Raw genomic sequence first — 15,950 nt, 5'->3', positions numbered from 1 at the left:
TTGCTACTGTTTAAACTAGTGTGTGCTGATGCCGAAACAGCAAAACCAGTTATAATTGCCAATTTCAGCAAATTTGCTGATTGACTTGTTTGTACATTCAACTAATAAATTCCCTGATCTCATTTTAGAAACGTTTTGACCATTCCAGCAATGCCTTGAATACATTTCTGAATTACAAAAGGGGAAATTTTGGATATAGGTTTGTCGACAGTACCGGTTATCACAATAAGACAGGGCCAACTATCACCTTCCTGACAGGGCTCAGAGTCATCACATTTTCTTTTTTTTTAATAAAGCTGATTTGGAGTTTGGGTTTTGGTGTGCCATAATGAGAGGAAAAATATTCACTATTCTTGTCATCCACCCTCCTGGAAGTGCCTACAAAGGCGATACTGTATTACCGTGGCAAGCCGGGGTCAAGTGTCAATGCTGAAACAGAGCTCCAAAAAAAAAAATGTAGCTCGTCCCCAAAATTGGCACCCATGATTCACTTCGGAAAGCGCCAGATGTTCCAAGAACAGTATACTCAATCAGAGCGTATCAATCAAGCGCAATAGAAATCATACCACTTGATTGACCCATGAGCCACCGCCTTCTTCAGTCATCCTTGTTTTTTAAAAAGCTCTTATTCAACATTGAAAACATCATGGTTACAGGGAAGCTAAATTTAAGGAAAAACTAAAGGGCTTGGCGTGACCAGCCGATTGATCAGACCGGGTCCATCTGACCTCTCGTTGAGATGATATCGGAGCCAAAGCAGAATATTGAGTCTGAAACCTCTTCCATTCGACAGCAGTCTAGCAACAGTCTCTCGTCCACCAGGATCTCGTCAACACTCGACACGGGTAGCAACCCACGGCTTACAGGTTGGAGTGCCTATTTTTATTTTAAACATCGGGCAACTCTTACGATGTTCGGATCACTTTAGTTTGGTCTCTACCCTTCGACCTGTCCCAAGTATAATGTAGCTGGTCCCCAAAATTAGCACCCAAGATTCACAGCGGAAAGTACCAGATGTTCCAAGAATAGTATACTCAAGCAGAGCGTATCCATCAAGCGAAATAGAAAGCGTACCACTTGATTGGCCTATGAGCCATCGCCTTCATCAGTTATCCGAAATATAAATAGCTTAATTTAAATACATCTGTATAATGATTGATTGATTGTTTGTTGCTTAACGTCCAGTGGCAAATATTTCATGCATATTCAGGACGAGAACAAATTAACAATAAATACAATAGGTAGGTTCTGTAATAGGGCGTCCGGGATTAAGGTCGGAGAAATTTAGACTGCCACGGGAAATGAGGGTATACTGGATAGGGACAGAAATTTAGCCTTGCAACAGGTCACCTACGGACCCCTCAAAGAGTTGTTGCAAGGGTTCTTAACGTGCAAAGAGGGTGGCACTCTCTTTACACGAGGCATCGGATTTAACGTCCCCATTCAGACCGGACGTGGCTGCAAATTTGTACATCCCGCACAGCCAAACGGACGCCCCACTTTGGCAAGGGTTTTACTGCCGGTCGGAAGAAGACCTGTAGTGACCATATTTCTATTCCCCAGTCACCCTTGGGGGATCTGTATAATGAAAATTGTTACAAAAAAGCTTACTGTTGAGGATTAACTGAAGGGCTCGACATGACCAGCCGATTGATCGGACCGGGTTCATCCGACCTCCCGTTTAGATGATATCGGAGCCAAAGCAGCTTATTGAACTATAGTCTCGTCCGTCCGGGTATTTTCTGACCGTAAGGAGTCTGGCTACAGCTCTCATCCGCAAGGATCTCGTCAACCACCGACACAGGTAGCAACCCACGGCCAACGGGTTGGAGAGCCTATTTTATTCAAAACATCGGGCAACTCGTACGATGTTCGGATCACTTAAGTCTGGTCTCTACCTTTCGACCTGTCCAGCATGGGTTACCCTACCAGGAGACGAAGCTCCAGCTGGCATAGCTCTTGAGGTCACTGAGACACGCAAGCCATTTTTGGCAAGTAAACAAGATTGCTACAACATAGGGAATTGTTCCTTACTTCTGTATACATTGCAGTTTTTTGGTAGGTTTGTGTTGCTTAGTCTTTAGATTTTGAGATGTTATGTCTTGTGTACTATTATTTGTCTGTTTGTCTTTTTGATTTTTTAGCCATGGCGTTGTCAGTTTATTTTCGATCTATGAGTTTGACTGTCCCTCTGGTATCTTTCGCCCCTCTCTTGCACAATATTGCAATTAGCACTAGATTCATTGATTGATACATTGTTGATTTTTTAGTACCACTTTCAGGGCTCTTGGCTAAATCGTGGTGGCCAGTTTTTATTGATAGAGGAAGTTAAGATGCCACAGGGAACCACTGACTTTCAGGAGGAAAACTGACAATCCTAGTTAAATAAGATCATGGTCAATCGCACCCGCCAACAGCTGGGTTAACAAGGCATTGGAAGGCAAATTTATGAATTCAAGATATCTTCCTTTTTCCATAACTATAGTTGGTATAACTCTAATTATGGACAAAAGAGGATACACTCAATGTGAAAAATTTTACTGTAACAATGACATCTTTGATACTAAGACAAGATACTAGATTCACTCCACATGCACAATTTGTGTCATTACTTCAGTAATATTTAATATTAAGGTACGATCCATTTCTGTTAAGATACATATATATCTTATGTGAAAAATTAATTCAAATCTAACAGTTTAAAAGTCCCACTACTCCGGATACACTAAACCAGAAATTTTTCAAAATCAATAGTTTCCTTTTAGCAATCCTCATAACAAAGTAAAGTTTTAACAAAATCAATCTGAGCATATTCTTGAAGTGTGCAATATGTGAAAAATTGTCTGTTGTCTGAAGGTAAAAGTTCTATAACTCTGGAATGACAAATAAAATGATTGCAAAATCAAAAGGAAGCATTTTGAAATAAAAAATTAACGGATTCTAGAGTCACTGGTGTGACTGTCCATTATTCAAATGTAAGTAATTTCTTCTTTCTTGCCAGTCATTTTTGTATTACCTACAAACAAGCATCGAACTTATTAAACATAGATATGAAGCCGAGATCAATTTTCAGGAAGAAATAAAAAAAAAATCAATCCGAACAGATTCTAGAGTCTTTAGTGTGACAGTTCATTATTTAAGTTATAGATATTTCATATCTTTTGGATAGTTTTGCGGTGTTTCGTAAATTATACCATAGCTTTTGTTGAAACCCCCGGCAATAACCTCACGAGACGAAGTCGAGTGAGGTTGCCGAGGGGTTTCAACAAAAAACTATGGTATAATTTACGAAATGCCGCAAAACTATCCAAAAAATATGGAATATCTGTTTTAACCTATCGCATCTTTTGCTGTTTAAAATTGTATATTTCATATATTTTTGTTGGTTTACTTTAAAAAATAGTTTTGATAAGAATCAGTTAAATAACCCTTTTCGGGCCTTACGCATAAAGGTCCGCCTACTTTTTAAAATAAGCACGGGCTTCTGAAACAGCGGGAAAATCAGTAAGACGAGATGTTTCGACAGCGATGGATGCACATGTGCATTGGTGACGGATAACGTTACAGACGAACAAATGTTAAAGGAATTAGATGTTCTGGATATGGACGCAAGAGACCTCAGATTAAAAGTTGAACTGCAAAGGGTTAGTTTTTTTTATTTTATCAAAATGTTAGAATGTTTCAATTTTTTTAATATTCATTTATAATTCTGAGGAAATTAATTTCACAAGAAACTTTTTGAGAGTTTGGATGAATCATTCCACATTTTAATTTGTACTGAAGCTCAAGTCGTACATTAATTAAAAGGGATTTCAAAAGTTCATGATTAAAATCACATGTTGACTAGCAATAATTTACATAAAAAGTAAGCTTCATTTAGAAAAACCAGACGCTATCTAATTTTAACATTTCAACATAATTGTTATTACTTGAGCAACCTCGTTAAAGTCTAGATGTCAGCAATGTATAACAAATCGGGTGCGGGTACAGGATTCTGAAAGGGGGATCTAGCAAGCCAATATTTGGAGTAATACAATGAAAAAGTCTATGCATTTACCAAATATGAAGCTCCTTAAAATGGGCTTGCTCCCTGCCCTCCCCACAAAAAGCTGCCTCGGCAAATTCAAACCTATACATGTAGCTGTACAGTGAAGCCTATGGAATACAATCCAAGTATAAATCTCAATAACCAAAAATCAACTTATATTTTCCAGCACAATATATACACATTTATATACTTTTTAAACTTTATTTGTTTATTTGTTCGAGGAGCGATTTTTTTTCATTTAAAAATATAGGACAACAGAGTTGGTGTACGTGGGTTCGATTCCCACCCTAGGCATTCATTTATATCGGCTGGTGCAAAGCGGGCAGTTTAGCTTAGTGGCCCCGCACTGACTCTGTTGTTCAAATGTCAAAAAATTCAGGCAGCCAGGTCTTGCTATCTTTCTTTTTCTCGAAGACCCTATACAACAAAACCATGGTATAATTGTGAAAATTATACCATAGATATCTATGGTATAATTTTCGGTTATTGAGATTTATACTCGGGTTGCATTCCCATAGGTTCCAGTGCACAGCTATAGGTTAAACGTAAGTTATTTCTTCTTTCTTGCTAGTCATTTCTGTATTACCTGTTATTTACTGACAGTGAGATTCAGGCATGCTGTTTTAGTCTGCAGCAGCTATAAACATTTTTGATAAAGTCTTGTTCAATATGACAAAATCTTGCCTCTGTGGTCTCATAGTTACGTGCTCACCTCCAGCGCATGTCAAGTACAAAGCAGGGTCAATATCCATATTGCATTGAAATGTTCTCATCCTTAATAAGCATTGAATTTGCACTGGAAAGTCATTATTCCAAGAAGCATACAAATATTTGTTGTCCTTTTTATAACTATGATTTTATGTTTTAGAAAGATTGATTTATTGTTGGTTGGTTGCTTAACGTCCAGTGGCAAATATTTCATGCATGTTCAGGACAAGAACAAGTTAACAATAAATATAATAGGTAGGTCTTGTAATAAAGGCCATCCGGTATGATGGTCGGGAAAATTTGGACTGCCACTGGAAAAGGAAGGTATATTGGATAGGGACAGAAATGTTGCGTTGCAGCAGGCCACCTACGGACCCATCAAAGAAGTGTTGCAAGGATTTTTAACGTGCAATAAGCGTGGCACTCTCTTCACACGAGGCGTTGGATTTAACGTCCTCATTTTTATCGGACGTGGCTGCGAACTTGTACATCCCGCACAACCAAACGGACGCCCCACTTTGGCAAGGGTTCTACTGCCGGTCGGAGGAAGACCAATGGTGACCAAACTTCTTTTCCCCAGTCACCCTAAGGGGGAATGATTGATTGAATGTTGATTTTTATCACCACTTTCAACACTATTGGCTATCTTGTTTCAGCCAGTTTTTATTAACTCTGAAATCAGATTAATACATTGCAACCAATGTAATAAAACCGTACTGACTTCATCAAAAGAATAATATTGCATTGTGCACTGGTAAATTGCAGTTATAAATAAAGCTTCTTTTATCAATTTTGAAGTTTAAAATGTTATCAAGGAAATTAACAAATATGAACAAATATGAAGAATAAAGATCTGTATTCTGTTTCTCAAAAAATATATATTGATATCACTTTTGTAGGGAGATCTCACAGATGAGGAAATGCTTAATTTCAATTTAGGCATTGGCCTAATTTTAATTGTGAGCGACACGGACAGAAAGTATATAACTAACGAATTGGTAGCACAGGAAGGAATTTTGGCAAAAAGCATTGGAGAACTAGAAATAAGAAAAAGGTAACATTTTTCTCACAGATTTATGATTATTTTAGTTTTCCAAGCCTCACATATATACTAGATATGCCAAAATAAACACCTCTTACCTGAATAAAAATAGGAAGTGTACCAACAACATAAATAAATCAAATCAAATTTGAACAAACAAACAGTATATTATGAGAATTTATGACGGTGGGTATAGTGTCCAGCTGAGATCATGTTTTATTTTCGAGCAAATCAGGTTCACTTTTTTCAAGTGTAGATCAGAGTTTTTCAAGTAAAACTACATGTGATCTGATAAATTAACTGTTTTTTGCGAGTTTAATAGTTTTCACGACTATTCATCTTGGATGTTGCTAAACAGTAGAAACTGAAAACGGAAGGGAATACAGAACGCAATAAGAAAAAAGAAAGAAATATTTATATGGACAAATTTGACTTAAAAAAAAACCCCATTAAATTAAAAAAAAATAACCACTGAAATCACAAAACAAGTAGGTTGAAAATAGGCTAGGCAATATCAATGAAAATAGGAAACGGTTTTTGAAATACATAACAGCTAAACATCACTAGAGGCCCTAAAGAGCCTGTGTCGCTCACCTTGGTCTATGTGCATATTTAACAAAGGAAACTCCAAAATTGTTGATTGATTGATTGATTGATTGATTGTTTGTTGCTTAACGTCCAGTGGCAAATATTTCATGCATATTCAGGACGAGAACAAATTAACAATAAATACAATAGGTAGGTCCTGTAATGTAGGTCGTCGAGGAGAAGGTCGTCGAGGAGAAGGTCGGGGAAATTTAGACTGCTACTGGAAAATGAGGGTAATTTGGATAGGGACAGAAATTTTGCCTTGCAACAGGCCACCTACGGACCCCTCAAAGAGTTGTTGCAAGGGTTCTTAACGTGCAGAGAGCGTGGCACTCTCTCTACACGAGGCATCGGATTTAACGTCCCCATTCTGACCGGACGTGGCTGCGAACTTGTACATCCCGCACAACCAAACGGACGCCCCACTTTGGCAAGGGTTCTACTGCCGGTCGGAGGAAGACCAATGGTGACCATACTTCTTTTCCCCAGTCACCCTTAGGGGGAATGATTGATTGAATGTTGATTTTTATCACCACTTTCAACACTATTGGCTATCTTGTTTCAGCCAGTTTTTATTAACTCTGAAATCAGATTAATACATTGCAACCAATGTAATAAAACCGTACTGACTTCATCAAAAGAATATTATTCCACTGTTTAAACATATTGATAGTGTAATCAATATTTGATTGGTTGAGACTATCCCACGTGTCATTGAACAAATCTTCATATTCCATTCTGAGGATTGATTGATTGTTGGTTGCTTAACATCCAGTGGCAAATATTTCATGCATATTCAGGACGAGAACAAGTTCACAATAAATACAATAGGTAGGTACTGTAATAGATTAAGGGATTAAGGTCGGACAAATTTAGACTGCCACGGGAAATGAGGGTATATTGGATAGGGGCAGAAATTTAGCCTTGCAACAGGTCACCTACGGACCCCTCAAAGAGTTGTTGCAAGGGTTCTTAACGTGCAAAGAGCGTGGCACTCTCTTTACACGAGGCATCGGATTTAACGTCCCCATTCTGACCGGACGTGGCTGCAAATTTGTACATCCCGCACAGCCAAACGGACGCCCCACTTTAGCACGGGTTTTACTGCCGGTCGGAGGAAGACCAATGGTGACCATACTTCTATTCCCCAGTCACCCTTGGGGGCTCCATTCTGAGGATCATATTCCACTCTGAAATGTCGGGATTACTTCGTGCAACGTTTCGCGCGGTTAATGTACATAACGTTTTGAACTTCTTATTCTTCTTAAAATAGCGATAGCAAAAATCATTATCATGTTCAAATTTTTTTCAGACGATAAAACAAAAAGACTTATAATTAAATTTTGATCCTTACTGTTTATCTATGGGTATGTCGTGTTTAGTTTGACTTACAAAAACAAGCGGATAAGAAAAAAAATGTATGCAAAATAATATTTAATGTATTGATAGTAAACAAAGCATAGGTAGTGGAATAAAACATTCATTTCCCTTTGCCTCGGGAGATATGAAGATTTGCTCACCCTCGAAAAATCATATTTCCCTCGGGCAGAGCCCTTGTGAAATATGAATATTCTTGGGTGAACAAATCTTCATATCTCCCTCCGGCACGGGAAATAAATGTATAATATTGCATTGTGCACTGGTAAATTGCAGTTATAAATAAAGCTTCTTTTATCAATTTTGAAGTTTAAAATGTTGTCAATGAAATTAACAAATATGAACAAATATGAAGAATAAAGATCTGTATTCTCTTTCTCAAAAAATATATATTGATATCACTTTTGTAGGGAGATCTCACAGATGAGGAAATGCTTAATTTCAATTTAGGCATTGGCCTAATTTTAATTGTGAGAGACACGGACAGAAAGTATATAACTAACGAGTTGGTAGCACAGGAAGGAATTTTGGCAAAAAGCATTGGAGAACTAGAAATAAGAAAAAGGTAACATTTTTCTCACAGATTTATGATTATTTTAGTTTTCCAAGCCTCACATATATACTTGGTATGCAACAATAAACACCTCTTACCTGAATAAAAATAGGAAGTGTCCCAACAACATAAATAAATCAAATCAAATTTGAACAAACAAACAGTATATTATGAGAATTTATGACGGTAGGTATAGTGTCCAGCTGAGATCATGTTCTTTTTCGAGCAAATCAGGTTCACTTTTTTCAAGTGTAGATCAGAGTTTTTCAAGTAAAACTACATGTGATCTGATAAATTAACTGTTTTTTGCGACTTTAATAGCTTCACGACTATTCATCTTGGATGTTGCTAAACAGTAGAAACTGAAAACGGAAAGGAATACAGAACGCAATAAGAAAACAGAAAGAAATATTTATATGGACAAATTTGACTAAAAAAAAACCCCATTAAATTAAAAAAAAATAACCACTGAAATCACAAAATCACAAAACAACTAGGTTGAAAATAGGCTAGGCAATATCAATGAAAATAGGATTGATTGATTGATTGTTGATTGCTTAGCGTCCAGTGGCAAATATTTCATGCATATTCAGGACGAGAACAAGTTCACAATAAATACAATAGGTAGGTTCTGTCATAGATTAAGGGATTAAGGTCGGAGAAATTTAGACTGCCACGGGAAATGAGGGTATATTGGATATGGACAGAAATCTAGCCTTGCAACAGGTCACCTACGGACCCCTCAAAGAGTTGTTGCAAGGGTTCTTAACGTGCAAAGAGCGTGGCACTCTCTTTACACGAGGCATCGGATTTAACGTCCCCATTCTGACCAGACGTGGCTGCAAATTTGTACATCCCGCACAGCCAAACGGACGCCCCACTTTAGCAAGGGTTTTACTGCCGGTCAGAGGAAGACCAATGGTGACCATACTTCTATTCCCCAGTCACCCTTGGGGAAAATGAATATAGGAAACGGTTTTTGAAATACATAACAGCTAAACATCACTAGAGGCTCTAAAGAGCCTGTGTCGCCCACCTTGGTCTATGTGCATATTTAACAAAGGAAACTCCAAAATTGTTGATTGATTGATTGATTTTTTGTTGCTTAACGTCCAGTGGCAAATATTTCATGCATATTCAGGACGAGAACAAATTAACAATAAATACAATAGGTAGGTCCTGTAATGTAGGCCGTCGAGGAGAAGGTCGGGGAAATTTAGACTGCCACTGGAAAATGAGGGTAAATTGGATAGGGACAGAAATTTTGCCTTGCAACAGGCCACCTACGGACCCCTCAAAGAGTTGTTGCAAGGGTTCTTAATGTGCAGAGAGCGTGGCACTCTCTCTACACGAGGCATCGGATTTAACGTCCCCATTCTGACCGGACGTGGCTGCGAACTTGTACATCCCGCACAACCAAACGGACGCCCCACTTTGGCAAGGGTTCTACTGCCGGTCGGAAGAAGACCTGTAGTGACCATATTTCTATTCCCCAGTCACCCTTGGGGATCCAAAATTGTTGACGAGAATAGAATAAATGACAAAAATCTTGTTTTACTGATCCTTTAGTCTATTTGGTTTCTCTCTATTTCTTTAGGTTTTTGCTCAAAACACAAATGAAGGTAAATAAATCCTCATTTAACGGCAATAACTCCTTTACAGAGTGACAGTCTTAACTAACTATATTGGCAAAATTTGACTTGTAAGTTGATCTTGCCTTGCTGATCATCTTTGAGATTTAAAGTGTCTATTTATCTATCATAAGTTTTAATATATAGAAAAAACATGGTAAATATCATCATTAAAGGGCAATAACTCCAATAACTAGAGGCTGTGTCACTCACCTGTATCTATTGTGGTTTTGATATTCATGTAAAATAAGGTTAAAATCAGATTTGCTCTAAATGCTTTAGTTTCAGAGATATAAGCCAAAAACTGCATTTTACCCCTTTGTTCTATTTTTAGCCATAGCGGCCATCTTGGTTGATGGGCGAGGTCATCAGATTCATTTTTGTCGAGCCTGCTACTTTTGTCCCAAAAGCGAGACATAGTGATTCTACTATTCAGCGTTGTCGTAGTAGTCGGCTTTGTCGGCGGCGGCATGGTTGTCGGCTTCGTCGGGGGCTGCATCTTCGGCAGCAGCATCCACAAATATTCACTATGTGGTTAAGACAGAAGCTTTGTTTATGATCATAAGATAGTATCCAGAAGTAAATTAAAAAAAATCCTGTTTATCTGTATTTTACTTAAAAATGGACTTAGTTTTTCTGCCAGTTTAACATTACATTCACTCTGTGGTTAAAATTTAAAAAAAATTTTAATAACTTTCTTAAACTATCCTTGATTTGTACTAAACTTGGAACTTGTTTATGATCAAAAGCTAGTACCTAGAAGAAAATTTTGTAAAAATTTATTTCCTGTAAGTGTTTTTCCGTATAAATGGTCTTAGTTTTTCTTCCATTTAACATTACATACAGTCTGCTGTTAAGTTTTTAAAACATTTATTAGATTCATAAACCATCCTGGATTTTTACCAAACTTGAACAGAAGTTTCTTACAATCAAAAGACAGTATCTAGAGGAAAATTTTTAATAATTTTTTCCCCATTTTTGTTGAGCCTGCGACTAACAGCAAAAGTAGGCGAGACACTGGGAACCCTGACGAATTTGTTAAACTAGATACCCTAAGGATGATTTAGGCCAAGTTTGGTTTTAATAGTTTGGCCCAGTAGTTTCAGAGGAGAAGATTTTTGTAAAAGATCACAAAAATTTATAAAAAGTTGTGAAAAATTGACTTTAAAGGGCACTAACTCCTTATGTGGTCAATTGACAATTTTGGTCATGTTGACTTATTTGTAGATCTTCCCTTTGCTGAACAACCCGACCAAAGAACAGAAAACAGCCAAAGGCCATCAACGGGTCTTCAACACAGCGAAAAAACCCACTCCCAGAGGCATGCTTCAGCTAGCCCCAAAACAAAAATGTGTACTTGTTCAGTGATAATGGACGTCATACTAAACTCAGAAATATATAGGCCAGAGGCTCCTAACTTGGGACAGGCGCAAAAAAGACGCGAGGTTAAACATGTTTTTTGAGATCTCAGCCCTCCCCCTATACCTCTAGTCAATGTAGAAAAACATACACACAGCAATACGCACAAAAAATCTCAGTTTAAAAGAAGTCAGAGTCGTATGTTTGGCCGAGTGCATCCTGATACAACCACAGAGTTCGAACCATGAACAGTTGGGACAAGTTTGGACACAAATATTCAAGCTTGATACTGTCTGAATTTGCATTGTGATCAAATAAATAAATTGTATTGTATGCATGATATATATCATTTCTTCAGCTTATGATTATTTAACTGTATATGTTTGCGAAGTTCATATTATCTATTCAGAAAGAATTCTTATGTTTTGGGGCAAATTGCTTCAGTGCTTTGGTTTCTATTAATTTGAATGCCTGAATTTGATCAACTTTGCATTATTTTTATTATTTTTTTTTTTTTGCTTTTATGAGAAATAACCAATCAAACAGTTGATAGTCATTAACATGGTGTATTAAACTTTTTGCAAGTCATTTATACATTTATGTTTTTAATGGCTTTCTTTTAGAATTATGCATTATCTTAAAATCCTGACTAATGGCATGAAGTTCCAAAAGTAGTTAGACTTTGCCACTTTCAAACAATATGTTTGGCCAAATGAGACCCTATATATATGACAACACCTCCCTCAATCATTATCAATAGTTTTATGACTAGAATGATGAATTAATGTGACGTGTTTAATTCTCATCTTTTGTAAAATATTTGTAGATTCTCATCAACTAAAGGTGAAAAATCTTGCCATCAATTTGTACCAGTCATGGCACGACGACAATTCAAAAAGAATTGCAATTTTGACAGAAAATAAAGGTAATTATTCAAGTGATGGAAATATGAAACAAAATGGCATATCTCCCGATTTCTACAGTTTTTAACACACTTGTACTTTGATTGGAGTTGCATCAACACAGCGAAAAAACCCACTCCCCGAGGCATGCTTCAGCTAGCCCCAAAACAAAAATGTGTACTTGTTCAGTGATAATGGACGTCATACTAAACTCAGAAATATATAGGCCAGAGGCTCCTAACTTGGGACAGGCGCAAAAAAGACGCGGGGTTAAACATGTTTTTTTAGATCTCAGCCCTCCCCTTATACCTCTAGTCAATGTAGAAAAACATACACACAGCAGTACGCACAAAAAATCTCAGTTTAAAAGAAGTCAGAGTCGGATGTTTGGCCGAGTGCATCCTGATACAACCACAGAGTTCGAACCATGAACAGTTGGGACAAGTTTGGACACAAATATTCAAGCTTGATACTGTCTGAATTTGCATTGTGATCAAACAAATAAATTGTATTGTATGCATGATATATATCATTTCTTCAGCTTATGATTATTTAACTGTATATGTTTGCGAAGTTCATATTATCCATTCAGAAAGAATTCTTATGTTTTGGGGCAAAAAGTTTCAAGAGAACTGCTGAAATCATTTTTGAGTTATTGTCTGAAAACTGGAAAATCCCCTTTTTTTTATGAATAAAACCCCGTAACTTGGAAACGTAAAATCTAAAATTTATAAAAATCAAAAGGAAGCTCATGTCAATAGATATAAACAATTCACCACAATTTCTTGCAAGTTGGTGATTGAAAGCATTCTTGAGTTATTGTCCGAAAACTGGAAAATCCCCCCTTTTTAATGAATAAAATCCCATAACTCAGAAACGTAAACTCTAAAATTTATAAAAAACGAAAGGGAGCTAACGTCAATAGATATAAACAATTCACCAAAGTTTTATGCAAATTGGTTAAAGCGTTTTTGAGTTAGTTTCCGACATGTTGATGACGGACGGACGGACAGACGGACAACGGTATACCATAAAACGTCCCGTAAACGGGAGTATAAAAATAATAATTAAAAACCTATTGTTCAGAGAACAATTGAAAGTTTTTCCACATCAATTTTCAAAGTTCTTGAAAACAAGCTAATTCCTGTTTACTCAAAGTTAAAATTGGCAGCCTTTGTTAGTCTTGTATTATTTTTAATTTTAGTTTCTTGTGTACAATTTGGAGTTTAGTATGGCGTGCATTATCACTGAACTAGTATATATATTTGTTTAGGGGCCAGCTGAAGGACGCCTCCGGGTGCGGGAATTTCTCGCTGCATTGAAGACCTGTTGGTGACCTTCTGCTGTTGTCTGTTCTGTGGTCGGGTTGTTGTCTCTTTGACACATTCCCCATTTCCATTCTCAATTTTATCCAATCATAAGTTTCTTCATACTGATACGATAAATAAGTGGTTTCTATATACTTTTGAGTGAAATAAGGGAGATAATGTGCTACTTCTGTTGAAGTAAATTTCACTTCCGATCTCATATGATAGCTTCTTTCAAACTGATTCCAAATATAAATAGTTTATAATTGGCCACTTCCTGTTTATTGAAAAACACTTCTAGTCTTTGGTGATAAGTTTATGTATTTAAATTACAAAATATATGGATATCGAGTACTTTTCCATGAAAAAAGTGCAAAAATGGCTACTTCCGTTTTTCTCAAGGTCACTTCCGGTTGTCATTTTTCAAGGTCATATGTCATCCAACCTTTTATAAAAGGTCATATGGCTTTATAATGAACCAAGTTGAAGTAATGATCAATTAACCTTATAATTAGGCATTTCAAGGGCACAACTATAAGATGTCATTAGATTGTTTCAGACCAAATATAACATATCTTCATTACAATAAAGCAAACACTTGTTCTTTTATATATATCTTTAAAAGTGTTGGAGAAAATGTAAAAACAAGGAAAAGTCAAAATTTGGAACTTGACCTTGACCTTTGCGTTGACTTCATTTTCAAAGTTAGGACCTAGGGGCCTCAAATAAAAAGATTCCAGGGTTATACGGTTAAAAGTTTATGAGTTGAAAAAACATACCGACAAATTTTTTTGGTAAAGGTAGATAACTCCTATAAAATTTCCTCGAATCGCTTCGATCCAAATTAACCGAAAATTCCTGAGGATGTAACGAACAATTAAGAAAAAGAATTTTGTCGATATCTTTTTTTTGTTACGAAGGAGATGCACACACTTGATAAACAGTGAATAAGGAGATAACTCTTACAAAGAAAATTGTCCGTCTTAGCAGGGTGAAATTTAAAAGCGCAGAAACTATACGATACAATATGAGAAATATCTAAGCGACATATTGTGAAACAAATATTTATTGCTAGAAAAAAATTAGGCGGAAAATAATAATAATAATAATAATAATAATCAGAACAAAAACAATAGGTCTTTCCACAGAAAAGTGGAAAGACCTAATAATAATCAGAACAAATGCAATAGGTCTTTCCACAGAAAAGTGGAAAGACCTAATAATCAGAAGAAAATCAAAAGGTCTTTCCACAGAAAATTGGAAAGACCTAATAATCAGAACAAAAGCAAAAGGTCTTTCCACGGAAAAGTGGAAAGACCTAAATAATAAGAAATGAGCAAAAACAATAAGTCTCCAAACTTTGTTTGGGAGACTTAATTACCAGTATGTGTCAATATGGTTACCTGGCAGACTCAACAAAACATTTTTTAACCATGACAAAGTGAGCTTGTATATATAAAAAATATTGATATAATAAAACATTTATTTTAGAAATTGCAGAAATAAATATATGGAGAGTGAATTATCAGCTACAGATAGACAAATTTATATTACAGGAAAAATTTTAACTGAAATAACCAGGACTTATTCAGCAGAAGTACAACACCTGCTCAGAATGATGCTTGCAATTGTAGACATGAGTCAAGGACTACATGGAATCACAAAATTCATTCCTGAGGATTTGTCAATCAAACTGAATGCAGACTGCTGGTCGATTCCACCTATATATGCATGGATTAAAAATAAGGTAATTGGGTAGTTAAATTATTAAAAGTATATAAGTTTTTCAGTTATAAATCAGAAAAAACTATGTCATAAAATTAGCTTTGCAGCCAATTAATTTCATTTATCAAGTGATCAAAAACAATATTGGAAAGTTTGGAATAGCAGTGTGTGCATAATTTCAAATCATATTTTAGTCCTACTGAATTGAGTTGTTGCCAAAAAAAACTTATTGAAGGCGGTACAGGGATCTTTTACACCTTATTCTATTAGTCAATATTGGCAAAAACATCTCAACTTCTTAATTTTATTTTGATATATTACTGTTCCAAATAGTTGCATTACTGCAGTTCTTTTTGTAGAAAGATGATAAAAAAAATGGTTAATGATGTCTGTGAATTATATTTCCATTACAAATATTTAAATTGCAATTTAAATTTCCATATGATCATGTTCACACACTGAGTTTCAAATTTAAAGTTAATTTGTGTTCCTTCCCTTACGAGCTAGGGAATGCTAGTTGACCGACAACATTTAGGTATATAAACAAATACACAACTGAACGATATCAACTAAAACTGTCTATTATGCTGAACTTGTAGCCGCTGTATCATTTATTTATGTTTGAGTATGTAATTGACTGAAAAACAAGGAATCAAAGGATAATTTGACATTTTATCTAGTATGAATTTCATTTGTTGTTGTCTCTAATG

General features: G+C 36.1%; 1 long non-coding RNA gene across 1 annotated transcript in view; it reads left to right on the top strand.

Moving 5' to 3' along the window:
- The window catches only part of LOC127704463 (uncharacterized), a 146,178-nt gene extending 130,935 nt beyond the window's left edge, over window positions 1-15,243 (top strand). Inside the window, exon 4 of the long non-coding RNA XR_007983286.1 lies at window positions 15,072-15,243. This is a non-coding gene — a long non-coding RNA (uncharacterized LOC127704463). The remainder of the gene's footprint in view (window positions 1-15,071) is intronic.
- The last annotated feature ends 707 nt before the right edge of the window (window positions 15,244-15,950 follow it).

The sequence above is a fragment of the Mytilus californianus genome, unplaced genomic scaffold, assembly GCF_021869535.1.
Source record: "Mytilus californianus isolate M0D057914Y unplaced genomic scaffold, xbMytCali1.0.p SCAF_6, whole genome shotgun sequence".
Lineage (NCBI taxonomy): Eukaryota > Metazoa > Mollusca > Bivalvia > Mytilida > Mytilidae > Mytilus > Mytilus californianus.
The sequence above is the reverse complement of the archived record's forward strand: the minus strand, read 5'-3'. Positions and strand labels throughout refer to the sequence as shown.